At 50.9% G+C, this 24,418-nt stretch overlaps 42 non-coding genes across 42 annotated transcripts; 8 read left to right on the top strand and 34 right to left on the bottom strand.

Moving 5' to 3' along the window:
* Nucleotides 1–89: 89 nt before the first annotated feature.
* Trnae-uuc (transfer RNA glutamic acid (anticodon UUC)) lies at nucleotides 90–161 on the bottom strand. The gene has a single exon. It is a non-coding gene; the product is annotated as a tRNA-Glu (tRNA).
* A 437-nt stretch (nucleotides 162–598) lies between these two features.
* Nucleotides 599–671, bottom strand: Trnam-cau (transfer RNA methionine (anticodon CAU)). Its single transcript has one exon. It is a non-coding gene; the product is annotated as a tRNA-Met (tRNA).
* A 293-nt stretch (nucleotides 672–964) lies between these two features.
* Nucleotides 965–1,035, bottom strand: Trnag-gcc (transfer RNA glycine (anticodon GCC)). The gene has a single exon. It is a non-coding gene; the product is annotated as a tRNA-Gly (tRNA).
* Nucleotides 1,036–1,358: 323 nt separating this feature from the next.
* Trnag-ucc (transfer RNA glycine (anticodon UCC)) lies at nucleotides 1,359–1,430 on the top strand. Its single transcript has one exon. It is a non-coding gene; the product is annotated as a tRNA-Gly (tRNA).
* Nucleotides 1,431–2,168: 738 nt separating this feature from the next.
* On the bottom strand, nucleotides 2,169–2,242 carry Trnai-aau (transfer RNA isoleucine (anticodon AAU)). Its single transcript has one exon. It is a non-coding gene; the product is annotated as a tRNA-Ile (tRNA).
* Nucleotides 2,243–2,499: 257 nt separating this feature from the next.
* Trnae-uuc (transfer RNA glutamic acid (anticodon UUC)) lies at nucleotides 2,500–2,571 on the bottom strand. The gene has a single exon. It is a non-coding gene; the product is annotated as a tRNA-Glu (tRNA).
* A 437-nt stretch (nucleotides 2,572–3,008) lies between these two features.
* On the bottom strand, nucleotides 3,009–3,081 carry Trnam-cau (transfer RNA methionine (anticodon CAU)). Its single transcript has one exon. It is a non-coding gene; the product is annotated as a tRNA-Met (tRNA).
* A 293-nt stretch (nucleotides 3,082–3,374) lies between these two features.
* Trnag-gcc (transfer RNA glycine (anticodon GCC)) lies at nucleotides 3,375–3,445 on the bottom strand. Its single transcript has one exon. It is a non-coding gene; the product is annotated as a tRNA-Gly (tRNA).
* Nucleotides 3,446–3,768: 323 nt separating this feature from the next.
* Nucleotides 3,769–3,840, top strand: Trnag-ucc (transfer RNA glycine (anticodon UCC)). The gene has a single exon. It is a non-coding gene; the product is annotated as a tRNA-Gly (tRNA).
* A 738-nt stretch (nucleotides 3,841–4,578) lies between these two features.
* Trnai-aau (transfer RNA isoleucine (anticodon AAU)) lies at nucleotides 4,579–4,652 on the bottom strand. Its single transcript has one exon. It is a non-coding gene; the product is annotated as a tRNA-Ile (tRNA).
* A 257-nt stretch (nucleotides 4,653–4,909) lies between these two features.
* On the bottom strand, nucleotides 4,910–4,981 carry Trnae-uuc (transfer RNA glutamic acid (anticodon UUC)). Its single transcript has one exon. It is a non-coding gene; the product is annotated as a tRNA-Glu (tRNA).
* A 437-nt stretch (nucleotides 4,982–5,418) lies between these two features.
* Trnam-cau (transfer RNA methionine (anticodon CAU)) lies at nucleotides 5,419–5,491 on the bottom strand. Its single transcript has one exon. It is a non-coding gene; the product is annotated as a tRNA-Met (tRNA).
* Nucleotides 5,492–5,784: 293 nt separating this feature from the next.
* On the bottom strand, nucleotides 5,785–5,855 carry Trnag-gcc (transfer RNA glycine (anticodon GCC)). The gene has a single exon. It is a non-coding gene; the product is annotated as a tRNA-Gly (tRNA).
* A 323-nt stretch (nucleotides 5,856–6,178) lies between these two features.
* Trnag-ucc (transfer RNA glycine (anticodon UCC)) lies at nucleotides 6,179–6,250 on the top strand. The gene has a single exon. It is a non-coding gene; the product is annotated as a tRNA-Gly (tRNA).
* A 738-nt stretch (nucleotides 6,251–6,988) lies between these two features.
* Trnai-aau (transfer RNA isoleucine (anticodon AAU)) lies at nucleotides 6,989–7,062 on the bottom strand. The gene has a single exon. It is a non-coding gene; the product is annotated as a tRNA-Ile (tRNA).
* Nucleotides 7,063–7,319: 257 nt separating this feature from the next.
* On the bottom strand, nucleotides 7,320–7,391 carry Trnae-uuc (transfer RNA glutamic acid (anticodon UUC)). The gene has a single exon. It is a non-coding gene; the product is annotated as a tRNA-Glu (tRNA).
* A 437-nt stretch (nucleotides 7,392–7,828) lies between these two features.
* On the bottom strand, nucleotides 7,829–7,901 carry Trnam-cau (transfer RNA methionine (anticodon CAU)). The gene has a single exon. It is a non-coding gene; the product is annotated as a tRNA-Met (tRNA).
* Nucleotides 7,902–8,194: 293 nt separating this feature from the next.
* Trnag-gcc (transfer RNA glycine (anticodon GCC)) lies at nucleotides 8,195–8,265 on the bottom strand. The gene has a single exon. It is a non-coding gene; the product is annotated as a tRNA-Gly (tRNA).
* Nucleotides 8,266–8,588: 323 nt separating this feature from the next.
* Trnag-ucc (transfer RNA glycine (anticodon UCC)) lies at nucleotides 8,589–8,660 on the top strand. Its single transcript has one exon. It is a non-coding gene; the product is annotated as a tRNA-Gly (tRNA).
* A 738-nt stretch (nucleotides 8,661–9,398) lies between these two features.
* Trnai-aau (transfer RNA isoleucine (anticodon AAU)) lies at nucleotides 9,399–9,472 on the bottom strand. The gene has a single exon. It is a non-coding gene; the product is annotated as a tRNA-Ile (tRNA).
* Nucleotides 9,473–9,729: 257 nt separating this feature from the next.
* On the bottom strand, nucleotides 9,730–9,801 carry Trnae-uuc (transfer RNA glutamic acid (anticodon UUC)). Its single transcript has one exon. It is a non-coding gene; the product is annotated as a tRNA-Glu (tRNA).
* A 437-nt stretch (nucleotides 9,802–10,238) lies between these two features.
* Trnam-cau (transfer RNA methionine (anticodon CAU)) lies at nucleotides 10,239–10,311 on the bottom strand. The gene has a single exon. It is a non-coding gene; the product is annotated as a tRNA-Met (tRNA).
* Nucleotides 10,312–10,604: 293 nt separating this feature from the next.
* Trnag-gcc (transfer RNA glycine (anticodon GCC)) lies at nucleotides 10,605–10,675 on the bottom strand. The gene has a single exon. It is a non-coding gene; the product is annotated as a tRNA-Gly (tRNA).
* A 323-nt stretch (nucleotides 10,676–10,998) lies between these two features.
* On the top strand, nucleotides 10,999–11,070 carry Trnag-ucc (transfer RNA glycine (anticodon UCC)). Its single transcript has one exon. It is a non-coding gene; the product is annotated as a tRNA-Gly (tRNA).
* A 738-nt stretch (nucleotides 11,071–11,808) lies between these two features.
* On the bottom strand, nucleotides 11,809–11,882 carry Trnai-aau (transfer RNA isoleucine (anticodon AAU)). The gene has a single exon. It is a non-coding gene; the product is annotated as a tRNA-Ile (tRNA).
* A 257-nt stretch (nucleotides 11,883–12,139) lies between these two features.
* On the bottom strand, nucleotides 12,140–12,211 carry Trnae-uuc (transfer RNA glutamic acid (anticodon UUC)). The gene has a single exon. It is a non-coding gene; the product is annotated as a tRNA-Glu (tRNA).
* A 437-nt stretch (nucleotides 12,212–12,648) lies between these two features.
* Nucleotides 12,649–12,721, bottom strand: Trnam-cau (transfer RNA methionine (anticodon CAU)). The gene has a single exon. It is a non-coding gene; the product is annotated as a tRNA-Met (tRNA).
* A 293-nt stretch (nucleotides 12,722–13,014) lies between these two features.
* Nucleotides 13,015–13,085, bottom strand: Trnag-gcc (transfer RNA glycine (anticodon GCC)). The gene has a single exon. It is a non-coding gene; the product is annotated as a tRNA-Gly (tRNA).
* Nucleotides 13,086–13,408: 323 nt separating this feature from the next.
* On the top strand, nucleotides 13,409–13,480 carry Trnag-ucc (transfer RNA glycine (anticodon UCC)). The gene has a single exon. It is a non-coding gene; the product is annotated as a tRNA-Gly (tRNA).
* A 726-nt stretch (nucleotides 13,481–14,206) lies between these two features.
* Trnai-aau (transfer RNA isoleucine (anticodon AAU)) lies at nucleotides 14,207–14,280 on the bottom strand. The gene has a single exon. It is a non-coding gene; the product is annotated as a tRNA-Ile (tRNA).
* Nucleotides 14,281–14,537: 257 nt separating this feature from the next.
* On the bottom strand, nucleotides 14,538–14,609 carry Trnae-uuc (transfer RNA glutamic acid (anticodon UUC)). The gene has a single exon. It is a non-coding gene; the product is annotated as a tRNA-Glu (tRNA).
* A 437-nt stretch (nucleotides 14,610–15,046) lies between these two features.
* Nucleotides 15,047–15,119, bottom strand: Trnam-cau (transfer RNA methionine (anticodon CAU)). The gene has a single exon. It is a non-coding gene; the product is annotated as a tRNA-Met (tRNA).
* Nucleotides 15,120–15,412: 293 nt separating this feature from the next.
* Trnag-gcc (transfer RNA glycine (anticodon GCC)) lies at nucleotides 15,413–15,483 on the bottom strand. The gene has a single exon. It is a non-coding gene; the product is annotated as a tRNA-Gly (tRNA).
* Nucleotides 15,484–15,806: 323 nt separating this feature from the next.
* On the top strand, nucleotides 15,807–15,878 carry Trnag-ucc (transfer RNA glycine (anticodon UCC)). Its single transcript has one exon. It is a non-coding gene; the product is annotated as a tRNA-Gly (tRNA).
* A 738-nt stretch (nucleotides 15,879–16,616) lies between these two features.
* On the bottom strand, nucleotides 16,617–16,690 carry Trnai-aau (transfer RNA isoleucine (anticodon AAU)). The gene has a single exon. It is a non-coding gene; the product is annotated as a tRNA-Ile (tRNA).
* Nucleotides 16,691–16,947: 257 nt separating this feature from the next.
* Trnae-uuc (transfer RNA glutamic acid (anticodon UUC)) lies at nucleotides 16,948–17,019 on the bottom strand. Its single transcript has one exon. It is a non-coding gene; the product is annotated as a tRNA-Glu (tRNA).
* Nucleotides 17,020–17,456: 437 nt separating this feature from the next.
* Trnam-cau (transfer RNA methionine (anticodon CAU)) lies at nucleotides 17,457–17,529 on the bottom strand. The gene has a single exon. It is a non-coding gene; the product is annotated as a tRNA-Met (tRNA).
* A 293-nt stretch (nucleotides 17,530–17,822) lies between these two features.
* Nucleotides 17,823–17,893, bottom strand: Trnag-gcc (transfer RNA glycine (anticodon GCC)). The gene has a single exon. It is a non-coding gene; the product is annotated as a tRNA-Gly (tRNA).
* Nucleotides 17,894–18,216: 323 nt separating this feature from the next.
* Trnag-ucc (transfer RNA glycine (anticodon UCC)) lies at nucleotides 18,217–18,288 on the top strand. The gene has a single exon. It is a non-coding gene; the product is annotated as a tRNA-Gly (tRNA).
* A 738-nt stretch (nucleotides 18,289–19,026) lies between these two features.
* On the bottom strand, nucleotides 19,027–19,100 carry Trnai-aau (transfer RNA isoleucine (anticodon AAU)). Its single transcript has one exon. It is a non-coding gene; the product is annotated as a tRNA-Ile (tRNA).
* A 257-nt stretch (nucleotides 19,101–19,357) lies between these two features.
* On the bottom strand, nucleotides 19,358–19,429 carry Trnae-uuc (transfer RNA glutamic acid (anticodon UUC)). The gene has a single exon. It is a non-coding gene; the product is annotated as a tRNA-Glu (tRNA).
* A 437-nt stretch (nucleotides 19,430–19,866) lies between these two features.
* On the bottom strand, nucleotides 19,867–19,939 carry Trnam-cau (transfer RNA methionine (anticodon CAU)). Its single transcript has one exon. It is a non-coding gene; the product is annotated as a tRNA-Met (tRNA).
* Nucleotides 19,940–24,418: the final 4,479 nt, after the last annotated feature.

Below are 24,418 nucleotides of genomic sequence, written 5' to 3' on the forward strand. Positions count from 1 at the left end.
TTACCAACCAGTAGCTATAATGCGAGGAGGACGTGAAACAGCATTTCGCACGGTCAAAACTTGTCGTCATTTGTTCCGAAAAAATTCCATTCCGGTACCGGGAATCGAACCCGGGCCTCCTGGGTGAAAGCCAGGTATCCTAGCCACTAGACCACACCGGACGTGCACATTCTTCTCCGGGTTTATACCCCCTCCACTCGCATTCCGTCACGCACTTTCCCTGTTTGCGAGCATCTTCTCACGTATGGCAAAAGTCACAGTCCATTGCTTTTGGCCTCGTTGTTGCAGCGGTAGGAGGAAAAGCAAAGCTGTAAGTAGTAATATTTATTTACTTATTTCGCAAGTAAAGACCTGCTGCCTGTCATTATATAGCAGGTCATACATTGTGTGACTTTACATGTTATATCATACGAAATTCAGTTTTATTACTAGTACTTTTTTTCTTGAAAATTTTACAAAAGAACTGCAACTAGTAATAACGGGAAGTAAACATTTTCACGCTGAGTCGTTGAAGCCTTGTCGATAACAAACTACTAAGTGTTTCGCTCCTTCGCAACCCCAGAGCCGTCGACTTAGCTGTGAACGATAGTAAATTAAATGCCCCGGGTGAGGATCGAACTCACGACCTTGAGATTATGAGACTTACGCGCTGCCTACTGCGCTACCGAGGCAGGCGATCGCCACACCTTCTGGAATCTTGCTAAGTACCGAATACCAGTGGTACAGAGTCTGCACTCCGTGGCTCATTTTTTCTGTTGCTACACGTGCATTCCCGGCGCGGCAGGCAACTTGCGATGCTAGGCCGACGCCAGTATGTACAATAGCACGCAAGAGTCCAAACGAGCAGTCGTGCGCGCTGCATGATTGCTTCTTTCCACACGGAATCCCGCGGTTCATTCTCATGGCTCACGCAGTTCGAGTGCGAAAGACACGCAGCACCACTATCGGAGAAAAAACAAAACGATGCATCGGCCGGGAATCGAACCCGGGCCGCCCGCGTGGCAGGCGAGCATTCTACCACTGAACCACCGATGCTGAGCTAGTTCACAGCTTCCTGGTGCTTTCCGCGGCAGACGTCTGTGGGGAAAGTGGGACTGCCGTCCAGCGCCGTCGCATCCTCTCGAGAGAATGCTACAGACGCTGAATCCTGCACCGCACTGCTTAAAAATGATCGTCTGAGTACTCTTGCGGAGTACGCACGCGACGACTCTTGCCAAAGGACGCGAAATGTGCCTAGAGACGCTGCCTGGATGGGCTCGCCTACCCCGTAACGCGCCTACAGCTACGACCACCTTCGGCCGCCGCCGACAGGCGGGAAGCAGACACAGCGCGGCTCGCGAGGCGTGGAAGGAAACCGTGCGGTGGTGGTGTAATGGTCAGCATAGTTGCCTTCCAAGCAGTTGATCCGGGTTCGATTCCCGGCCACCGCAGCAGGCTTTTACTTTTGCGTATGAGTACTTTTGCCACGCGTCCTTAAATTAATGTTTCTTTCCCCATCTTACTCGCTGCAGGCCACCCTATAGCGTGTGCGTCGATTCCCCTTGAGTCTCGACTTGTCTCGACTTTGCTCAGCTGACGCGAGAGCTGACGCTCTCCAATCGGCCTATATCAAAAGGACAAGCACGCGAAACGACTGAGAGAGGTATGGCGAGGCGGGCACAACATTACTTATGCCTCAAGTAAATACCTGCTGCCTGTTATCATGTATTGTCTGATTTTACATGTTCTGTCGGACAAATTCAGTTTTATTACTAGTACATTTTTTTTTCTTTGTTGCAAATTTTACAACACGCTCCTTCATTTCACTGTGGCCGCACGGCGCGACTTGGCATACCGAGAGGCAAAACGTGGCGCCAGTGCCCTTGACCGAATAGCGCTGCAGCTCCGAAACCGAAGAGGAAAGAGAAATACGAATTGAAACTGTCGACAGTGTCCTATATTCGCAGGCGGTCACCCGCCCAAGCACTGACAACGCCCAACGTCGCGCAGTTGTGGTGATCGGACGAGAAACTGTGTGTTGAGCGTGCTGTGACCAGTGAAATGTTTTAGCGCGTCCCGACAAGTCGCGTTCGGGTCCCCTATCAGCTGCCACACAATGTGACGATTTCTTTGTCACCATACTTCCGCGGGGAAATCGGCGTTGCCTTTTTGAAATAGTAAAATCGTAGTGGCCCGTGGGGGGATCGAACCCACGACCTTCGCGTTATTAGCACGACGCTCTAACCAACTGAGCTAACGGGCCTCGGTGCAGACATTCTCCCATTGCTTCGCGGGAATTGGTCTGCGTATTGCCATGTAACATTTCTATGGCAGCAATCCAACAGTGGACCAGCGTCTCTTCTCCCTCTATGCCGCTGCTCGTAGTAATTTCGTTGCGTGCCCGTTTCTCTCGACTGTTGTCAGCTGACGTTTACCAACCAGTAGCTATAATGCGAGGAGGACGTGAAACAGCATTTCGCACGGTCAAAACTTGTCGTCATTTGTTCCGAAAAAATTCCATTCCGGTACCGGGAATCGAACCCGGGCCTCCTGGGTGAAAGCCAGGTATCCTAGCCACTAGACCACACCGGACGTGCACATTCTTCTCCGGGTTTATACCCCCTCCACTCGCATTCCGTCACGCACTTTCCCTGTTTGCGAGCATCTTCTCACGTATGGCAAAAGTCACAGTCCATTGCTTTTGGCCTCGTTGTTGCAGCGGTAGGAGGAAAAGCAAAGCTGTAAGTAGTAATATTTATTTACTTATTTCGCAAGTAAAGACCTGCTGCCTGTCATTATATAGCAGGTCATACATTGTGTGACTTTACATGTTATATCATACGAAATTCAGTTTTATTACTAGTACTTTTTTTCTTGAAAATTTTACAAAAGAACTGCAACTAGTAATAACGGGAAGTAAACATTTTCACGCTGAGTCGTTGAAGCCTTGTCGATAACAAACTACTAAGTGTTTCGCTCCTTCGCAACCCCAGAGCCGTCGACTTAGCTGTGAACGATAGTAAATTAAATGCCCCGGGTGAGGATCGAACTCACGACCTTAAGATTATGAGACTTACGCGCTGCCTACTGCGCTACCGAGGCAGGCGATCGCCACACCTTCTGGAATCTTGCTAAGTACCGAATACCAGTGGTACAGAGTCTGCACTCCGTGGCTCATTTTTTCTGTTGCTACACGTGCATTCCCGGCGCGGCAGGCAACTTGCGATGCTAGGCCGACGCCAGTATGTACAATAGCACGCAAGAGTCCAAACGAGCAGTCGTGCGCGCTGCATGATTGCTTCTTTCCACACGGAATCCCGCGGTTCATTCTCATGGCTCACGCAGTTCGAGTGCGAAAGACACGCAGCACCACTATCGGAGAAAAAACAAAACGATGCATCGGCCGGGAATCGAACCCGGGCCGCCCGCGTGGCAGGCGAGCATTCTACCACTGAACCACCGATGCTCAGCTAGTTCACAGCTTCCTGGTGCTTTCCGCGGCAGACGTCTGTGGGGAAAGTGGGACTGCCGTCCAGCGCCGTCGCATCCTCTCGAGAGAATGCTACAGACGCTGAATCCTGCACCGCACTGCTTAAAAATGATCGTCTGAGTACTCTTGCGGAGTACGCACGCGACGACTCTTGCCAAAGGACGCGAAATGTGCCTAGAGACGCTGCCTGGATGGGCTCGCCTACCCCGTAACGCGCCTACAGCTACGACCACCTTCGGCCGCCGCCGACAGGCGGGAAGCAGACACAGCGCGGCTCGCGAGGCGTGGAAGGAAACCGTGCGGTGGTGGTGTAATGGTCAGCATAGTTGCCTTCCAAGCAGTTGATCCGGGTTCGATTCCCGGCCACCGCAGCAGGCTTTTACTTTTGCGTATGAGTACTTTTGCCACGCGTCCTTAAATTAATGTTTCTTTCCCCATCTTACTCGCTGCAGGCCACCCTATAGCGTGTGCGTCGATTCCCCTTGAGTCTCGACTTGTCTCGACTTTGCTCAGCTGACGCGAGAGCTGACGCTCTCCAATCGGCCTATATCAAAAGGACAAGCACGCGAAACGACTGAGAGAGGTATGGCGAGGCGGGCACAACATTACTTATGCCTCAAGTAAATACCTGCTGCCTGTTATCATGTATTGTCTGATTTTACATGTTCTGTCGGACAAATTCAGTTTTATTACTAGTACATTTTTTTTTCTTTGTTGCAAATTTTACAACACGCTCCTTCATTTCACTGTGGCCGCACGGCGCGACTTGGCATACCGAGAGGCAAAACGTGGCGCCAGTGCCCTTGACCGAATAGCGCTGCAGCTCCGAAACCGAAGAGGAAAGAGAAATACGAATTGAAACTGTCGACAGTGTCCTATATTCGCAGGCGGTCACCCGCCCAAGCACTGACAACGCCCAACGTCGCGCAGTTGTGGTGATCGGACGAGAAACTGTGTGTTGAGCGTGCTGTGACCAGTGAAATGTTTTAGCGCGTCCCGACAAGTCGCGTTCGGGTCCCCTATCAGCTGCCACACAATGTGACGATTTCTTTGTCACCATACTTCCGCGGGGAAATCGGCGTTGCCTTTTTGAAATAGTAAAATCGTAGTGGCCCGTGGGGGGATCGAACCCACGACCTTCGCGTTATTAGCACGACGCTCTAACCAACTGAGCTAACGGGCCTCGGTGCAGACATTCTCCCATTGCTTCGCGGGAATTGGTCTGCGTATTGCCATGTAACATTTCTATGGCAGCAATCCAACAGTGGACCAGCGTCTCTTCTCCCTCTATGCCGCTGCTCGTAGTAATTTCGTTGCGTGCCCGTTTCTCTCGACTGTTGTCAGCTGACGTTTACCAACCAGTAGCTATAATGCGAGGAGGACGTGAAACAGCATTTCGCACGGTCAAAACTTGTCGTCATTTGTTCCGAAAAAATTCCATTCCGGTACCGGGAATCGAACCCGGGCCTCCTGGGTGAAAGCCAGGTATCCTAGCCACTAGACCACACCGGACGTGCACATTCTTCTCCGGGTTTATACCCCCTCCACTCGCATTCCGTCACGCACTTTCCCTGTTTGCGAGCATCTTCTCACGTATGGCAAAAGTCACAGTCCATTGCTTTTGGCCTCGTTGTTGCAGCGGTAGGAGGAAAAGCAAAGCTGTAAGTAGTAATATTTATTTACTTATTTCGCAAGTAAAGACCTGCTGCCTGTCATTATATAGCAGGTCATACATTGTGTGACTTTACATGTTATATCATACGAAATTCAGTTTTATTACTAGTACTTTTTTTCTTGAAAATTTTACAAAAGAACTGCAACTAGTAATAACGGGAAGTAAACATTTTCACGCTGAGTCGTTGAAGCCTTGTCGATAACAAACTACTAAGTGTTTCGCTCCTTCGCAACCCCAGAGCCGTCGACTTAGCTGTGAACGATAGTAAATTAAATGCCCCGGGTGAGGATCGAACTCACGACCTTAAGATTATGAGACTTACGCGCTGCCTACTGCGCTACCGAGGCAGGCGATCGCCACACCTTCTGGAATCTTGCTAAGTACCGAATACCAGTGGTACAGAGTCTGCACTCCGTGGCTCATTTTTTCTGTTGCTACACGTGCATTCCCGGCGCGGCAGGCAACTTGCGATGCTAGGCCGACGCCAGTATGTACAATAGCACGCAAGAGTCCAAACGAGCAGTCGTGCGCGCTGCATGATTGCTTCTTTCCACACGGAATCCCGCGGTTCATTCTCATGGCTCACGCAGTTCGAGTGCGAAAGACACGCAGCACCACTATCGGAGAAAAAACAAAACGATGCATCGGCCGGGAATCGAACCCGGGCCGCCCGCGTGGCAGGCGAGCATTCTACCACTGAACCACCGATGCTCAGCTAGTTCACAGCTTCCTGGTGCTTTCCGCGGCAGACGTCTGTGGGGAAAGTGGGACTGCCGTCCAGCGCCGTCGCATCCTCTCGAGAGAATGCTACAGACGCTGAATCCTGCACCGCACTGCTTAAAAATGATCGTCTGAGTACTCTTGCGGAGTACGCACGCGACGACTCTTGCCAAAGGACGCGAAATGTGCCTAGAGACGCTGCCTGGATGGGCTCGCCTACCCCGTAACGCGCCTACAGCTACGACCACCTTCGGCCGCCGCCGACAGGCGGGAAGCAGACACAGCGCGGCTCGCGAGGCGTGGAAGGAAACCGTGCGGTGGTGGTGTAATGGTCAGCATAGTTGCCTTCCAAGCAGTTGATCCGGGTTCGATTCCCGGCCACCGCAGCAGGCTTTTACTTTTGCGTATGAGTACTTTTGCCACGCGTCCTTAAATTAATGTTTCTTTCCCCATCTTACTCGCTGCAGGCCACCCTATAGCGTGTGCGTCGATTCCCCTTGAGTCTCGACTTGTCTCGACTTTGCTCAGCTGACGCGAGAGCTGACGCTCTCCAATCGGCCTATATCAAAAGGACAAGCACGCGAAACGACTGAGAGAGGTATGGCGAGGCGGGCACAACATTACTTATGCCTCAAGTAAATACCTGCTGCCTGTTATCATGTATTGTCTGATTTTACATGTTCTGTCGGACAAATTCAGTTTTATTACTAGTACATTTTTTTTTCTTTGTTGCAAATTTTACAACACGCTCCTTCATTTCACTGTGGCCGCACGGCGCGACTTGGCATACCGAGAGGCAAAACGTGGCGCCAGTGCCCTTGACCGAATAGCGCTGCAGCTCCGAAACCGAAGAGGAAAGAGAAATACGAATTGAAACTGTCGACAGTGTCCTATATTCGCAGGCGGTCACCCGCCCAAGCACTGACAACGCCCAACGTCGCGCAGTTGTGGTGATCGGACGAGAAACTGTGTGTTGAGCGTGCTGTGACCAGTGAAATGTTTTAGCGCGTCCCGACAAGTCGCGTTCGGGTCCCCTATCAGCTGCCACACAATGTGACGATTTCTTTGTCACCATACTTCCGCGGGGAAATCGGCGTTGCCTTTTTGAAATAGTAAAATCGTAGTGGCCCGTGGGGGGATCGAACCCACGACCTTCGCGTTATTAGCACGACGCTCTAACCAACTGAGCTAACGGGCCTCGGTGCAGACATTCTCCCATTGCTTCGCGGGAATTGGTCTGCGTATTGCCATGTAACATTTCTATGGCAGCAATCCAACAGTGGACCAGCGTCTCTTCTCCCTCTATGCCGCTGCTCGTAGTAATTTCGTTGCGTGCCCGTTTCTCTCGACTGTTGTCAGCTGACGTTTACCAACCAGTAGCTATAATGCGAGGAGGACGTGAAACAGCATTTCGCACGGTCAAAACTTGTCGTCATTTGTTCCGAAAAAATTCCATTCCGGTACCGGGAATCGAACCCGGGCCTCCTGGGTGAAAGCCAGGTATCCTAGCCACTAGACCACACCGGACGTGCACATTCTTCTCCGGGTTTATACCCCCTCCACTCGCATTCCGTCACGCACTTTCCCTGTTTGCGAGCATCTTCTCACGTATGGCAAAAGTCACAGTCCATTGCTTTTGGCCTCGTTGTTGCAGCGGTAGGAGGAAAAGCAAAGCTGTAAGTAGTAATATTTATTTACTTATTTCGCAAGTAAAGACCTGCTGCCTGTCATTATATAGCAGGTCATACATTGTGTGACTTTACATGTTATATCATACGAAATTCAGTTTTATTACTAGTACTTTTTTTCTTGAAAATTTTACAAAAGAACTGCAACTAGTAATAACGGGAAGTAAACATTTTCACGCTGAGTCGTTGAAGCCTTGTCGATAACAAACTACTAAGTGTTTCGCTCCTTCGCAACCCCAGAGCCGTCGACTTAGCTGTGAACGATAGTAAATTAAATGCCCCGGGTGAGGATCGAACTCACGACCTTAAGATTATGAGACTTACGCGCTGCCTACTGCGCTACCGAGGCAGGCGATCGCCACACCTTCTGGAATCTTGCTAAGTACCGAATACCAGTGGTACAGAGTCTGCACTCCGTGGCTCATTTTTTCTGTTGCTACACGTGCATTCCCGGCGCGGCAGGCAACTTGCGATGCTAGGCCGACGCCAGTATGTACAATAGCACGCAAGAGTCCAAACGAGCAGTCGTGCGCGCTGCATGATTGCTTCTTTCCACACGGAATCCCGCGGTTCATTCTCATGGCTCACGCAGTTCGAGTGCGAAAGACACGCAGCACCACTATCGGAGAAAAAACAAAACGATGCATCGGCCGGGAATCGAACCCGGGCCGCCCGCGTGGCAGGCGAGCATTCTACCACTGAACCACCGATGCTGAGCTAGTTCACAGCTTCCTGGTGCTTTCCGCGGCAGACGTCTGTGGGGAAAGTGGGACTGCCGTCCAGCGCCGTCGCATCCTCTCGAGAGAATGCTACAGACGCTGAATCCTGCACCGCACTGCTTAAAAATGATCGTCTGAGTACTCTTGCGGAGTACGCACGCGACGACTCTTGCCAAAGGACGCGAAATGTGCCTAGAGACGCTGCCTGGATGGGCTCGCCTACCCCGTAACGCGCCTACAGCTACGACCACCTTCGGCCGCCGCCGACAGGCGGGAAGCAGACACAGCGCGGCTCGCGAGGCGTGGAAGGAAACCGTGCGGTGGTGGTGTAATGGTCAGCATAGTTGCCTTCCAAGCAGTTGATCCGGGTTCGATTCCCGGCCACCGCAGCAGGCTTTTACTTTTGCGTATGAGTACTTTTGCCACGCGTCCTTAAATTAATGTTTCTTTCCCCATCTTACTCGCTGCAGGCCACCCTATAGCGTGTGCGTCGATTCCCCTTGAGTCTCGACTTGTCTCGACTTTGCTCAGCTGACGCGAGAGCTGACGCTCTCCAATCGGCCTATATCAAAAGGACAAGCACGCGAAACGACTGAGAGAGGTATGGCGAGGCGGGCACAACATTACTTATGCCTCAAGTAAATACCTGCTGCCTGTTATCATGTATTGTCTGATTTTACATGTTCTGTCGGACAAATTCAGTTTTATTACTAGTACATTTTTTTTTCTTTGTTGCAAATTTTACAACACGCTCCTTCATTTCACTGTGGCCGCACGGCGCGACTTGGCATACCGAGAGGCAAAACGTGGCGCCAGTGCCCTTGACCGAATAGCGCTGCAGCTCCGAAACCGAAGAGGAAAGAGAAATACGAATTGAAACTGTCGACAGTGTCCTATATTCGCAGGCGGTCACCCGCCCAAGCACTGACAACGCCCAACGTCGCGCAGTTGTGGTGATCGGACGAGAAACTGTGTGTTGAGCGTGCTGTGACCAGTGAAATGTTTTAGCGCGTCCCGACAAGTCGCGTTCGGGTCCCCTATCAGCTGCCACACAATGTGACGATTTCTTTGTCACCATACTTCCGCGGGGAAATCGGCGTTGCCTTTTTGAAATAGTAAAATCGTAGTGGCCCGTGGGGGGATCGAACCCACGACCTTCGCGTTATTAGCACGACGCTCTAACCAACTGAGCTAACGGGCCTCGGTGCAGACATTCTCCCATTGCTTCGCGGGAATTGGTCTGCGTATTGCCATGTAACATTTCTATGGCAGCAATCCAACAGTGGACCAGCGTCTCTTCTCCCTCTATGCCGCTGCTCGTAGTAATTTCGTTGCGTGCCCGTTTCTCTCGACTGTTGTCAGCTGACGTTTACCAACCAGTAGCTATAATGCGAGGAGGACGTGAAACAGCATTTCGCACGGTCAAAACTTGTCGTCATTTGTTCCGAAAAAATTCCATTCCGGTACCGGGAATCGAACCCGGGCCTCCTGGGTGAAAGCCAGGTATCCTAGCCACTAGACCACACCGGACGTGCACATTCTTCTCCGGGTTTATACCCCCTCCACTCGCATTCCGTCACGCACTTTCCCTGTTTGCGAGCATCTTCTCACGTATGGCAAAAGTCACAGTCCATTGCTTTTGGCCTCGTTGTTGCAGCGGTAGGAGGAAAAGCAAAGCTGTAAGTAGTAATATTTATTTACTTATTTCGCAAGTAAAGACCTGCTGCCTGTCATTATATAGCAGGTCATACATTGTGTGACTTTACATGTTATATCATACGAAATTCAGTTTTATTACTAGTACTTTTTTTCTTGAAAATTTTACAAAAGAACTGCAACTAGTAATAACGGGAAGTAAACATTTTCACGCTGAGTCGTTGAAGCCTTGTCGATAACAAACTACTAAGTGTTTCGCTCCTTCGCAACCCCAGAGCCGTCGACTTAGCTGTGAACGATAGTAAATTAAATGCCCCGGGTGAGGATCGAACTCACGACCTTAAGATTATGAGACTTACGCGCTGCCTACTGCGCTACCGAGGCAGGCGATCGCCACACCTTCTGGAATCTTGCTAAGTACCGAATACCAGTGGTACAGAGTCTGCACTCCGTGGCTCATTTTTTCTGTTGCTACACGTGCATTCCCGGCGCGGCAGGCAACTTGCGATGCTAGGCCGACGCCAGTATGTACAATAGCACGCAAGAGTCCAAACGAGCAGTCGTGCGCGCTGCATGATTGCTTCTTTCCACACGGAATCCCGCGGTTCATTCTCATGGCTCACGCAGTTCGAGTGCGAAAGACACGCAGCACCACTATCGGAGAAAAAACAAAACGATGCATCGGCCGGGAATCGAACCCGGGCCGCCCGCGTGGCAGGCGAGCATTCTACCACTGAACCACCGATGCTCAGCTAGTTCACAGCTTCCTGGTGCTTTCCGCGGCAGACGTCTGTGGGGAAAGTGGGACTGCCGTCCAGCGCCGTCGCATCCTCTCGAGAGAATGCTACAGACGCTGAATCCTGCACCGCACTGCTTAAAAATGATCGTCTGAGTACTCTTGCGGAGTACGCACGCGACGACTCTTGCCAAAGGACGCGAAATGTGCCTAGAGACGCTGCCTGGATGGGCTCGCCTACCCCGTAACGCGCCTACAGCTACGACCACCTTCGGCCGCCGCCGACAGGCGGGAAGCAGACACAGCGCGGCTCGCGAGGCGTGGAAGGAAACCGTGCGGTGGTGGTGTAATGGTCAGCATAGTTGCCTTCCAAGCAGTTGATCCGGGTTCGATTCCCGGCCACCGCAGCAGGCTTTTACTTTTGCGTATGAGTACTTTTGCCACGCGTCCTTAAATTAATGTTTCTTTCCCCATCTTACTCGCTGCAGGCCACCCTATAGCGTGTGCGTCGATTCCCCTTGAGTCTCGACTTGTCTCGACTTTGCTCAGCTGACGCGAGAGCTGACGCTCTCCAATCGGCCTATATCAAAAGGACAAGCACGCGAAACGACTGAGAGAGGTATGGCGAGGCGGGCACAACATTACTTATGCCTCAAGTAAATACCTGCTGCCTGTTATCATGTATTGTCTGATTTTACATGTTCTGTCGGACAAATTCAGTTTTATTACTAGTACATTTTTTTTTCTTTGTTGCAAATTTTACAACACGCTCCTTCATTTCACTGTGGCCGCACGGCGCGACTTGGCATACCGAGAGGCAAAACGTGGCGCCAGTGCCCTTGACCGAATAGCGCTGCAGCTCCGAAACCGAAGAGGAAAGAGAAATACGAATTGAAACTGTCGACAGTGTCCTATATTCGCAGGCGGTCACCCGCCCAAGCACTGACAACGCCCAACGTCGCGCAGTTGTGGTGATCGGACGAGAAACTGTGTGTTGAGCGTGCTGTGACCAGTGAAATGTTTTAGCGCGTCCCGACAAGTCGCGTTCGGGTCCCCTATCAGCTGCCACACAATGTGACGATTTCTTTGTCACCATACTTCCGCGGGGAAATCGGCGTTGCCTTTTTGAAATAGTAAAATCGTAGTGGCCCGTGGGGGGATCGAACCCACGACCTTCGCGTTATTAGCACGACGCTCTAACCAACTGAGCTAACGGGCCTCGGTGCAGACATTCTCCCATTGCTTCGCGGGAATTGGTCTGCGTATTGCCATGTAACATTTCTATGGCAGCAATCCAACAGTGGACCAGCGTCTCTTCTCCCTCTATGCCGCTGCTCGTAGTAATTTCGTTGCGTGCCCGTTTCTCTCGACTGTTGTCAGCTGACGTTTACCAACCAGTAGCTATAATGCGAGGAGGACGTGAAACAGCATTTCGCACGGTCAAAACTTGTCGTCATTTGTTCCGAAAAAATTCCATTCCGGTACCGGGAATCGAACCCGGGCCTCCTGGGTGAAAGCCAGGTATCCTAGCCACTAGACCACACCGGACGTGCACATTCTTCTCCGGGTTTATACCCCCTCCACTCGCATTCCGTCACGCACTTTCCCTGTTTGCGAGCATCTTCTCACGTATGGCAAAAGTCACAGTCCATTGCTTTTGGCCTCGTTGTTGCAGCGGTAGGAGGAAAAGCAAAGCTGTAAGTAGTAATATTTATTTACTTATTTCGCAAGTAAAGACCTGCTGCCTGTCATTATATAGCAGGTCATACATTGTGTGACTTTACATGTTATATCATACGAAATTCAGTTTTATTACTAGTACTTTTTTTCTTGAAAATTTTACAAAAGAACTGCAACTAGTAATAACGGGAAGTAAACATTTTCACGCTGAGTCGTTGAAGCCTTGTCGATAACAAACTACTAAGTGTTTCGCTCCTTCGCAACCCCAGAGCCGTCGACTTAGCTGTGAACGATAGTAAATTAAATGCCCCGGGTGAGGATCGAACTCACGACCTTAAGATTATGAGACTTACGCGCTGCCTACTGCGCTACCGAGGCAGGCGATCGCCACACCTTCTGGAATCTTGCTAAGTACCGAATACCAGTGGTACAGAGTCTGCACTCCGTGGCTCATTTTTTCTGTTGCTACACGTGCATTCCCGGCGCGGCAGGCAACTTGCGATGCTAGGCCGACGCCAGTATGTACAATAGCACGCAAGAGTCCAAACGAGCAGTCGTGCGCGCTGCATGATTGCTTCTTTCCACACGGAATCCCGCGGTTCATTCTCATGGCTCACGCAGTTCGAGTGCGAAAGACACGCAGCACCACTATCGGAGAAAAAACAAAACGATGCATCGGCCGGGAATCGAACCCGGGCCGCCCGCGTGGCAGGCGAGCATTCTACCACTGAACCACCGATGCTCAGCTAGTTCACAGCTTCCTGGTGCTTTCCGCGGCAGACGTCTGTGGGGAAAGTGGGACTGCCGTCCAGCGCCGTCGCATCCTCTCGAGAGAATGCTACAGACGCTGAATCCTGCACCGCACTGCTTAAAAATGATCGTCTGAGTACTCTTGCGGAGTACGCACGCGACGACTCTTGCCAAAGGACGCGAAATGTGCCTAGAGACGCTGCCTGGATGGGCTCGCCTACCCCGTAACGCGCCTACAGCTACGACCACCTTCGGCCGCCGCCGACAGGCGGGAAGCAGACACAGCGCGGCTCGCGAGGCGTGGAAGGAAACCGTGCGGTGGTGGTGTAATGGTCAGCATAGTTGCCTTCCAAGCAGTTGATCCGGGTTCGATTCCCGGCCACCGCAGCAGGCTTTTACTTTTGCGTATGAGTACTTTTGCCACGCGTCCTTAAATTAATGTTTCTTTCCCCATCTTACTCGCTGCAGGCCACCCTATAGCGTGTGCGTCGATTCCCCTTGAGTCTCGACTTGTCTCGACTTTGCTCAGCTGACGCTCTCCAATCGGCCTATATCAAAAGGACAAGCACGCGAAACGACTGAGAGAGGTATGGCGAGGCGGGCACAACATTACTTATGCCTCAAGTAAATACCTGCTGCCTGTTATCATGTATTGTCTGATTTTACATGTTCTGTCGGACAAATTCAGTTTTATTACTAGTACATTTTTTTTTCTTTGTTGCAAATTTTACAACACGCTCCTTCATTTCACTGTGGCCGCACGGCGCGACTTGGCATACCGAGAGGCAAAACGTGGCGCCAGTGCCCTTGACCGAATAGCGCTGCAGCTCCGAAACCGAAGAGGAAAGAGAAATACGAATTGAAACTGTCGACAGTGTCCTATATTCGCAGGCGGTCACCCGCCCAAGCACTGACAACGCCCAACGTCGCGCAGTTGTGGTGATCGGACGAGAAACTGTGTGTTGAGCGTGCTGTGACCAGTGAAATGTTTTAGCGCGTCCCGACAAGTCGCGTTCGGGTCCCCTATCAGCTGCCACACAATCTGACGATTTCTTTGTCACCATACTTCCGCGGGGAAATCGGCGTTGCCTTTTTGAAATAGTAAAATCGTAGTGGCCCGTGGGGGGATCGAACCCACGACCTTCGCGTTATTAGCACGACGCTCTAACCAACTGAGCTAACGGGCCTCGGTGCAGACATTCTCCCATTGCTTCGCGGGAATTGGTCTGCGTATTGCCATGTAACATTTCTATGGCAGCAATCCAACAGTGGACCAGCGTCTCTTCTCCCTCTATGCCGCTGCTCGTAGTAATTTCGTTGCGTGCCCGTTTCTCTCGACTGTTGTCAGCTGACGTTTACCAACCAGTAGCTATAATGCGAGGAGGACGTGAAACAGCATTTCGCACGGTCAAAACTTGTCGTCATTTGTTCCGAAAAAATTCCATTCCGGTACCGGGAATCGAACCCGGGCCTCCTGGGTGAAAGCCAGGTATCCTAGCCACTAGACCACACCGGACGTGCACATTCTTCTCCGGGTTTATACCCCCTCCACTCGCATTCCGTCACGCACTTTCCCTGTTTGCGAGCATCTTCTCACGTATGGCAAAAGTCACAGTCCATTGCTTTTGGCCTCGTTGTTGCAGCGGTAGGAGGAAAAGCAAAGCTGTAAGTAGTAATATTTATTTACTTATTTCGCAAGTAAAGACCTGCTGCCTGTCATTATATAGCAGGTCATACATTGTGTGACTTTACATGTTATATCATACGAAATTCAGTTTTATTACTAGTACTTTTTTTCTTGAAAATTTTACAAAAGAACTGCAACTAGTAATAACGGGAAGTAAACATTTTCACGCTGAGTCGTTGAAGCCTTGTCGATAACAAACTACTAAGTGTTTCGCTCCTTCGCAACCCCAGAGCCGTCGACTTAGCTGTGAACGATAGTAAATTAAATGCCCCGGGTGAGGATCGAACTCACGACCTTAAGATTATGAGACTTACGCGCTGCCTACTGCGCTACCGAGGCAGGCGATCGCCACACCTTCTGGAATCTTGCTAAGTACCGAATACCAGTGGTACAGAGTCTGCACTCCGTGGCTCATTTTTTCTGTTGCTACACGTGCATTCCCGGCGCGGCAGGCAACTTGCGATGCTAGGCCGACGCCAGTATGTACAATAGCACGCAAGAGTCCAAACGAGCAGTCGTGCGCGCTGCATGATTGCTTCTTTCCACACGGAATCCCGCGGTTCATTCTCATGGCTCACGCAGTTCGAGTGCGAAAGACACGCAGCACCACTATCGGAGAAAAAACAAAACGATGCATCGGCCGGGAATCGAACCCGGGCCGCCCGCGTGGCAGGCGAGCATTCTACCACTGAACCACCGATGCTCAGCTAGTTCACAGCTTCCTGGTGCTTTCCGCGGCAGACGTCTGTGGGGAAAGTGGGACTGCCGTCCAGCGCCGTCGCATCCTCTCGAGAGAATGCTACAGACGCTGAATCCTGCACCGCACTGCTTAAAAATGATCGTCTGAGTACTCTTGCGGAGTACGCACGCGACGACTCTTGCCAAAGGACGCGAAATGTGCCTAGAGACGCTGCCTGGATGGGCTCGCCTACCCCGTAACGCGCCTACAGCTACGACCACCTTCGGCCGCCGCCGACAGGCGGGAAGCAGACACAGCGCGGCTCGCGAGGCGTGGAAGGAAACCGTGCAGTGGTGGTGTAATGGTCAGCATAGTTGCCTTCCAAGCAGTTGATCCGGGTTCGATTCCCGGCCACCGCAGCAGGCTTTTACTTTTGCGTATGAGTACTTTTGCCACGCGTCCTTAAATTAATGTTTCTTTCCCCATCTTACTCGCTGCAGGCCACCCTATAGCGTGTGCGTCGATTCCCCTTGAGTCTCGACTTGTCTCGACTTTGCTCAGCTGACGTGAGAGCTGACGCTCTCCAATCGGCCTATATCAAAAGGACAAGCACGCGAAACGACTGAGAGAGGTATGGCGAGGCGGGCACAACATTACTTATGCCTCAAGTAAATACCTGCTGCCTGTTATCATGTATTGTCTGATTTTACATGTTCTGTCGGACAAATTCAGTTTTATTACTAGTACATTTTTTTTTCTTTGTTGCAAATTTTACAACACGCTCCTTCATTTCACTGTGGCCGCACGGCGCGACTTGGCATACCGAGAGGCAAAACGTGGCGCCAGTGCCCTTGACCGAATAGCGCTGCAGCTCCGAAACCGAAGAGGAAAGAGAAATACGAATTGAAACTGTCGACAGTGTCCTATATTCGCAGGCGGTCACCCGCCCAAGCACTGACAACGCCCAACGTCGCGCAGTTGTGGTGATCGGACGAGAAACTGTGTGTTGAGCGTGCTGTGACCAGTGAAATGTTTTAGCGCGTCCCGACAAGTCGCGTTCGGGTCCCCTATCAGCTGCCACACAATGTGACGATTTCTTTGTCACCATACTTCCGCGGGGAAATCGGCGTTGCCTTTTTGAAATAGTAAAATCGTAGTGGCCCGTGGGGGGATCGAACCCACGACCTTCGCGTTATTAGCACGACGCTCTAACCAACTGAGCTAACGGGCCTCGGTGCAGACATTCTCCCATTGCTTCGCGGGAATTGGTCTGCGTATTGCCATGTAACATTTCTATGGCAGCAATCCAACAGTGGACCAGCGTCTCTTCTCCCTCTATGCCGCTGCTCGTAGTAATTTCGTTGCGTGCCCGTTTCTCTCGACTGTTGTCAGCTGACGTTTACCAACCAGTAGCTATAATGCGAGGAGGACGTGAAACAGCATTTCGCACGGTCAAAACTTGTCGTCATTTGTTCCGAAAAAATTCCATTCCGGTACCGGGAATCGAACCCGGGCCTCCTGGGTGAAAGCCAGGTATCCTAGCCACTAGACCACACCGGACGTGCACATTCTTCTCCGGGTTTATACCCCCTCCACTCGCATTCCGTCACGCACTTTCCCTGTTTGCGAGCATCTTCTCACGTATGGCAAAAGTCACAGTCCATTGCTTTTGGCCTCGTTGTTGCAGCGGTAGGAGGAAAAGCAAAGCTGTAAGTAGTAATATTTATTTACTTATTTCGCAAGTAAAGACCTGCTGCCTGTCATTATATAGCAGGTCATACATTGTGTGACTTTACATGTTATATCATACGAAATTCAGTTTTATTACTAGTACTTTTTTTCTTGAAAATTTTACAAAAGAACTGCAACTAGTAATAACGGGAAGTAAACATTTTCACGCTGAGTCGTTGAAGCCTTGTCGATAACAAACTACTAAGTGTTTCGCTCCTTCGCAACCCCAGAGCCGTCGACTTAGCTGTGAACGATAGTAAATTAAATGCCCCGGGTGAGGATCGAACTCACGACCTTAAGATTATGAGACTTACGCGCTGCCTACTGCGCTACCGAGGCAGGCGATCGCCACACCTTCTGGAATCTTGCTAAGTACCGAATACCAGTGGTACAGAGTCTGCACTCCGTGGCTCATTTTTTCTGTTGCTACACGTGCATTCCCGGCGCGGCAGGCAACTTGCGATGCTAGGCCGACGCCAGTATGTACAATAGCACGCAAGAGTCCAAACGAGCAGTCGTGCGCGCTGCATGATTGCTTCTTTCCACACGGAATCCCGCGGTTCATTCTCATGGCTCACGCAGTTCGAGTGCGAAAGACACGCAGCACCACTATCGGAGAAAAAACAAAACGATGCATCGGCCGGGAATCGAACCCGGGCCGCCCGCGTGGCAGGCGAGCATTCTACCACTGAACCACCGATGCTCAGCTAGTTCACAGCTTCCTGGTGCTTTCCGCGGCAGACGTCTGTGGGGAAAGTGGGACTGCCGTCCAGCGCCGTCGCATCCTCTCGAGAGAATGCTACAGACGCTGAATCCTGCACCGCACTGCTTAAAAATGATCGTCTGAGTACTCTTGCGGAGTACGCACGCGACGACTCTTGCCAAAGGACGCGAAATGTGCCTAGAGACGCTGCCTGGATGGGCTCGCCTACCCCGTAACGCGCCTACAGCTACGACCACCTTCGGCCGCCGCCGACAGGCGGGAAGCAGACACAGCGCGGCTCGCGAGGCGCGGAAGGAAACCGTGCGGTGGTGGTGTAATGGTCAGCATAGTTGCCTTCCAAGCAGTTGATCCGGGTTCGATTCCCGGCCACCGCAGCAGGCTTTTACTTTTGCGTATGAGTACTTTTGCCACGCGTCCTTAAATTAATGTTTCTTTCCCCATCTTACTCGCTGCAGGCCACCCTATAGCGTGTGCGTCGATTCCCCTTGAGTCTCGACTTGTCTCGACTTTGCTCAGCTGACGCGAGAGCTGACGCTCTCCAATCGGCCTATATCAAAAGGACAAGCACGCGAAACGACTGAGAGAGGTATGGCGAGGCGGGCACAACATTACTTATGCCTCAAGTAAATACCTGCTGCCTGTTATCATGTATTGTCTGATTTTACATGTTCTGTCGGACAAATTCAGTTTTATTACTAGTACATTTTTTTTTCTTTGTTGCAAATTTTACAACACGCTCCTTCATTTCACTGTGGCCGCACGGCGCGACTTGGCATACCGAGAGGCAAAACGTGGCGCCAGTGCCCTTGACCGAATAGCGCTGCAGCTCCGAAACCGAAGAGGAAAGAGAAATACGAATTGAAACTGTCGACAGTGTCCTATATTCGCAGGCGGTCACCCGCCCAAGCACTGACAACGCCCAACGTCGCGCAGTTGTGGTGATCGGACGAGAAACTGTGTGTTGAGCGTGCTGTGACCAGTGAAATGTTTTAGCGCGTCCCGACAAGTCGCGTTCGGGTCCCCTATCAGCTGCCACACAATGTGACGATTTCTTTGTCACCATACTTCCGCGGGGAAATCGGCGTTGCCTTTTTGAAATAGTAAAATCGTAGTGGCCCGTGGGGGGATCGAACCCACGACCTTCGCGTTATTAGCACGACGCTCTAACCAACTGAGCTAACGGGCCTCGGTGCATACATTCTCCCATTGCTTCGCGGGAATTGGTCTGCGTATTGCCATGTAACATTTCTATGGCAGCAATCCAACAGTGGACCAGCGTCTCTTCTCCCTCTATGCCGCTGCTCGTAGTAATTTCGTTGCGTGCCCGTTTCTCTCGACTGTTGTCAGCTGACGTTTACCAACCAGTAGCTATAATGCGAGGAGGACGTGAAACAGCATTTCGCACGGTCAAAACTTGTCGTCATTTGTTCCGAAAAAATTCCATTCCGGTACCGGGAATCGAACCCGGGCCTCCTGGGTGAAAGCCAGGTATCCTAGCCACTAGACCACACCGGACGTGCACATTCTTCTCCGGGTTTATACCCCCTCCACTCGCATTCCGTCACGCACTTTCCCTGTTTGCGAGCATCTTCTCACGTATGGCAAAAGTCACAGTCCATTGCTTTTGGCCTCGTTGTTGCAGCGGTAGGAGGAAAAGCAAAGCTGTAAGTAGTAATATTTATTTACTTATTTCGCAAGTAAAGACCTGCTGCCTGTCATTATATAGCAGGTCATACATTGTGTGACTTTACATGTTATATCATACGAAATTCAGTTTTATTACTAGTACTTTTTTTCTTGAAAATTTTACAAAAGAACTGCAACTAGTAATAACGGGAAGTAAACATTTTCACGCTGAGTCGTTGAAGCCTTGTCGATAACAAACTACTAAGTGTTTCGCTCCTTCGCAACCCCAGAGCCGTCGACTTAGCTGTGAACGATAGTAAATTAAATGCCCCGGGTGAGGATCGAACTCACGACCTTAAGATTATGAGACTTACGCGCTGCCTACTGCGCTACCGAGGCAGGCGATCGCCACACCTTCTGGAATCTTGCTAAGTACCGAATACCAGTGGTACAGAGTCTGCACTCCGTGGCTCATTTTTTCTGTTGCTACACGTGCATTCCCGGCGCGGCAGGCAACTTGCGATGCTAGGCCGACGCCAGTATGTACAATAGCACGCAAGAGTCCAAACGAGCAGTCGTGCGCGCTGCATGATTGCTTCTTTCCACACGGAATCCCGCGGTTCATTCTCATGGCTCACGCAGTTCGAGTGCGAAAGACACGCAGCACCACTATCGGAGAAAAAACAAAACGATGCATCGGCCGGGAATCGAACCCGGGCCGCCCGCGTGGCAGGCGAGCATTCTACCACTTTTTTTTTTTTTTTTTTTTTTTTTTTTTTTTTTTTTATATTTTTAGGGCCTCCCAACTCCCCTTATAGCCCTCCTTGCTCTCACCAAAGTGTGCCTTCATCGGCGAGCTTCAACGCTATCATATCTGTTGTGGTATATGCTCGTCGCTGACGGCTTCTCATGTGGATCGTGGTGTGAAATCAATAAATCAATAAATAAATAAAAATCAATAAATCCTTCCACATAGTCAAATCCGCTGTCAATCCATGTAATGCACAATAAAAGACACCGTACATCTTCAAACGGTGAAAATAACAAAATAAAATCTCCATCCTAAAAGAAGCCACAGGCGACTAGTAACTAAAAGTCTTAAGAGAGTTCTTCTTTGTAAAAAATAAAACACAATAAAACACAATAAATGCCATTCCATTCTTGGAGAACAAGATGCGCTTGGAGAAGACAAACTAAAAACCCACTCCGAAGTTCATAAGAAGAAGGTAGGGAAAGGAAAGTAAAATAATATTGTCACTTCCATGTGAGAAACGAAATGCATCACTGCTGTAAGTCAGATAAAAGAATTGAAAAATAGTTTTCTGCTGCAGCGCATAATATCCTCACAGACGCAACAAAACCATCAGGTGAAATGCAAACAAAAATGAGTGAAAAATGAACAATAAGAGATAGCCTCCTCAGTCTTCAATAGAGTTTTCCGTTTATCAATGAGTGAACGTCTTCGCGTAACCATGTTGTAACGCCGCACGTAGAAAATTGGCAAAAAGTTCGTTGTAATGCTTGAGCCGCTTTACATGGGAATGTGCATCCCACATGTACGCTAAATAAGTATACACGTCCTTAACTTGGCAGTCCAGAATTGCAAAGACCGTGTGGCCTAGGAGCCACACCATTGTATTGTGCTTCGCGCGAGGGAACGGTTTAAAACCTGGCGCAAGAACATCATTGACAGTCACGTGTGAGGGTGTCGTCCTATTGATCAGAGCCACCATGACCCTACACAGTTCCCAGACGGCCGACACAAGGCGACATTGAAAGCGATGCTCCCGTGTGTCTGGAACGCCGCAAGCACCACAGTTGGCAGACGGTAGCAGGCGGATGTCCGAGAGACGTTGGTTCGTGGCCACCGTATTGTTGACCAGTTTATACCACTGGGACCGAACGCCGGAGGGCAACACTGAGTGATGAATATTAAGCCACACTTGCCGCCAGTTGGTCGCGGGGAAGCGAAGAGCGAGCTTGTGAGGGGGTGGCCTCCCCACCATTGCCGCATACAATCCGCGAACATTCCGGTTCCTGTCCAGCGCCGTGTCCAGTACGTAGCTCCGCTGCAGGTAGTAAGCTCTGACGTAGCCGAGTTGATACGGGATGCCCACCACGGACACCGGTGCGCTCTCGGAGGGCGGCCGGTAAGCGACGAGCAAGGCCGCCGCCGTTCCATCCGGGCTGTCAGCTTGCAGGGCGGCCGTGCGGTGCACCAGCAGCGCCGAACACTTCCGGGAAAAATCTACGAGGCCGAGTCCCCCGAAGGTGGTGTCGAGGACGCAGGTCGCCGCCCGAACCTTGAAAATTTCGTGGCGCCACAGGAGCCAGTACGCGGCCTGCGAGAATGACCGGGCGAGTGGTCGTGGCACGTCCAGGAGTTGTGCCACGTACCAGGCCTTGGAATACACGGCGCTGTTAATTAGGTCGACCTTCTGGAGGAGGGTGAGGCGTCGGCTGGCGTAAGTCTTACAGAGGCCTTTGACATGATTGAGCAGCCGGCGCCAGGTGCGCGCCCGCATCTGCTGAGGATTAGCGGTAACATCGAGGCCCAAGATCGTATGAGTACGGGCTACTCGAAACCAAGTCTGATCGGGATCCACTTCGCAATTTCCTAAAGGAATCAGTACAGTCTTCCTTGGATTAATCAGGGCACCCGACGCACATTCATACAACCCCAGTAAGGGCCGGATTTGATGAAAATCGGTGTCGTCGCCGATAAAAACACCTACGTCGTCAGCGTAAGCGAGACACTTCACTGAGGCACGATGAATATCCACGCCGCCTATCGTGCGGTCTAGCGCTCGCAACAGTGGGTCCAAAGCAATTACAAAAAGGTACATAGATAAGGGACAGCCCTGTCGCACCGATCTACTAAGAACTATAGGTGGCGTTCGCCATCCATTAATTGTCACCACCGAACTGGCCCCTGTCAGGAAATGGCGAATCACGCGAAGGAAGCGGAAGCCAAAACCCATCCTTTCCAGAACTCGCATCAAATAATCGTGGCTCATCCTGTCAAACGCATTCGCAAAGTCCACAGAAAGGACTGCTGCTGAAAGTCGGTGGACGGCGGAGTAAGCGATGACGTCACGATAGGTTGATGCCGCATTGAATATGGTCCGCCTCTTAACGCCGCAAGATTGATATGGACAGATGACATTGTCCATGACTGCCTGCATCTTCGCCGCAACACATCTGGCCGCCAGCTTGTAATCAGCATTTAACAGCGTAATTGGCCTCAGATCGGTGACACGGCACGTACCCCGTTTTTTGGGGATAAGAACAATGTGCCCTTCGCGAAACTGACTCGGGATGGCAATGCCGCGAAGCACTTCGTTCACCACCACCGTAAATTTGTCCCCTACAATATCCCAGAAAGCAATATAAAATTCTGTAGGAAGACCGTCGGGTCCAGGCGACTTGCCCGTTGTACTGGCTTTCAATATCTGTAATACTTCCTGGTTCGACACCTCTGCAACCAGCTCTTCACGGTCATGATCGGACAAGCAGTCGACTAAGTCTTGTAATAAAAGCCGCGTGGCCTCGCCGTCCGCGGTAGCGTCGTGAAAAAGCGAAGTATAATAGTCGGCGATATGGCGGACAATTTCGTGCCGCTGCGATAAGACAATCCCCGCATCAGTTTCCAACGCATCAATATACTTTTTGCGAGCCTGTTTCTTCTCCCGGGCAAGATGATAGAGCGACGGCTCCTCGTCATCGATGTGGCACAAGGGACGGCTCCGAATCGTTAAACCTTTCGACCTTTCCCGGTGCAACCGCAGAATTCTGGCTTTAATTTTGCTCAGACGGAGTCTAACGTTGGCGTCGGGGCCAACAGGTGAATTGATAGCATCCTGTAAGCACTGCTGATAAAATGCCAACGTACGCCTGTGCCAGTAACTCGCTTCGCGACTATATAATTGCGCCGCCTTCCGCAAAATTGGTTTGGCATGCGCCACCCACCACTCGATGCAGGACCCGTAATTGTGGACTGTCGCTAAACACCGCTGCCACGCAACACGCACCTCCGCACGGAGCCCTTCGGCACCCAGATACCCGGTATTCAATTTCCAATATGTTGGAAGAGATTTCGTGCGACAGCACTGCAACCGCAAAGCACACACGTAGCCACAATGATCACTCATGGCGACAGGCAGAACTTCGACTGCGCATAAAGCGTCTGTTAGCTCCCGTGATACGTAGATTCTATCAATTCTACTGGCTCCTCCTGTAGAAAAGTGCGTATACTGCGTCATGATGGGGTGGTAGTGACGCCACGAATCACGCAATTCCGCTGCAGTTAAAAGGGTATTCAGTTCTGCACATTTAGTGGGGGTGGGATATTGGTCCGCATTGGCAACAACACAATTGAAATCACCACCGAATATAATGGGACGAGCCGTAGCCAAAAAGGGGCATACGTCCGTGGTAAAAAAACGAGCTCTTGTGCGTTTTTGATCAGTCCCCGAGGGCACATACACGTTGACAAATTGGACGCCCGCAATGACACACGCCAGTACACGACCATCAGGGAGAAGTCTGATGTCCGTAGGTTCGAAAAACGACTTAAATAAAATTGCTGTGCCACAGTTATTGTCACTATTAAGATTGTAAATAGCATCGTAGCCTGGAATATTGCTAAAAACATCACTAGACACTTCTTGAAGAAGGGCAATACTAAAATTTCCATGATATAATACATCTTTAAAAGCAGCTACCTTGTGCACCGCTGAGATACCGGCAACGTTTAATGTCAAAACAGAAAACACACTCGATGGGTGTGGGTCCGTGGACATTTTAAGCAGATGGACAAGACAGAGCAATATAAAAAGCACCAACGAAGTGATAAAAACGCTGGACTGACACTTAAAT

This window comes from Schistocerca cancellata, unplaced genomic scaffold, assembly GCF_023864275.1.
Source record: "Schistocerca cancellata isolate TAMUIC-IGC-003103 unplaced genomic scaffold, iqSchCanc2.1 HiC_scaffold_318, whole genome shotgun sequence".
Taxonomy (NCBI): Eukaryota; Metazoa; Arthropoda; class Insecta; order Orthoptera; family Acrididae; genus Schistocerca; species Schistocerca cancellata.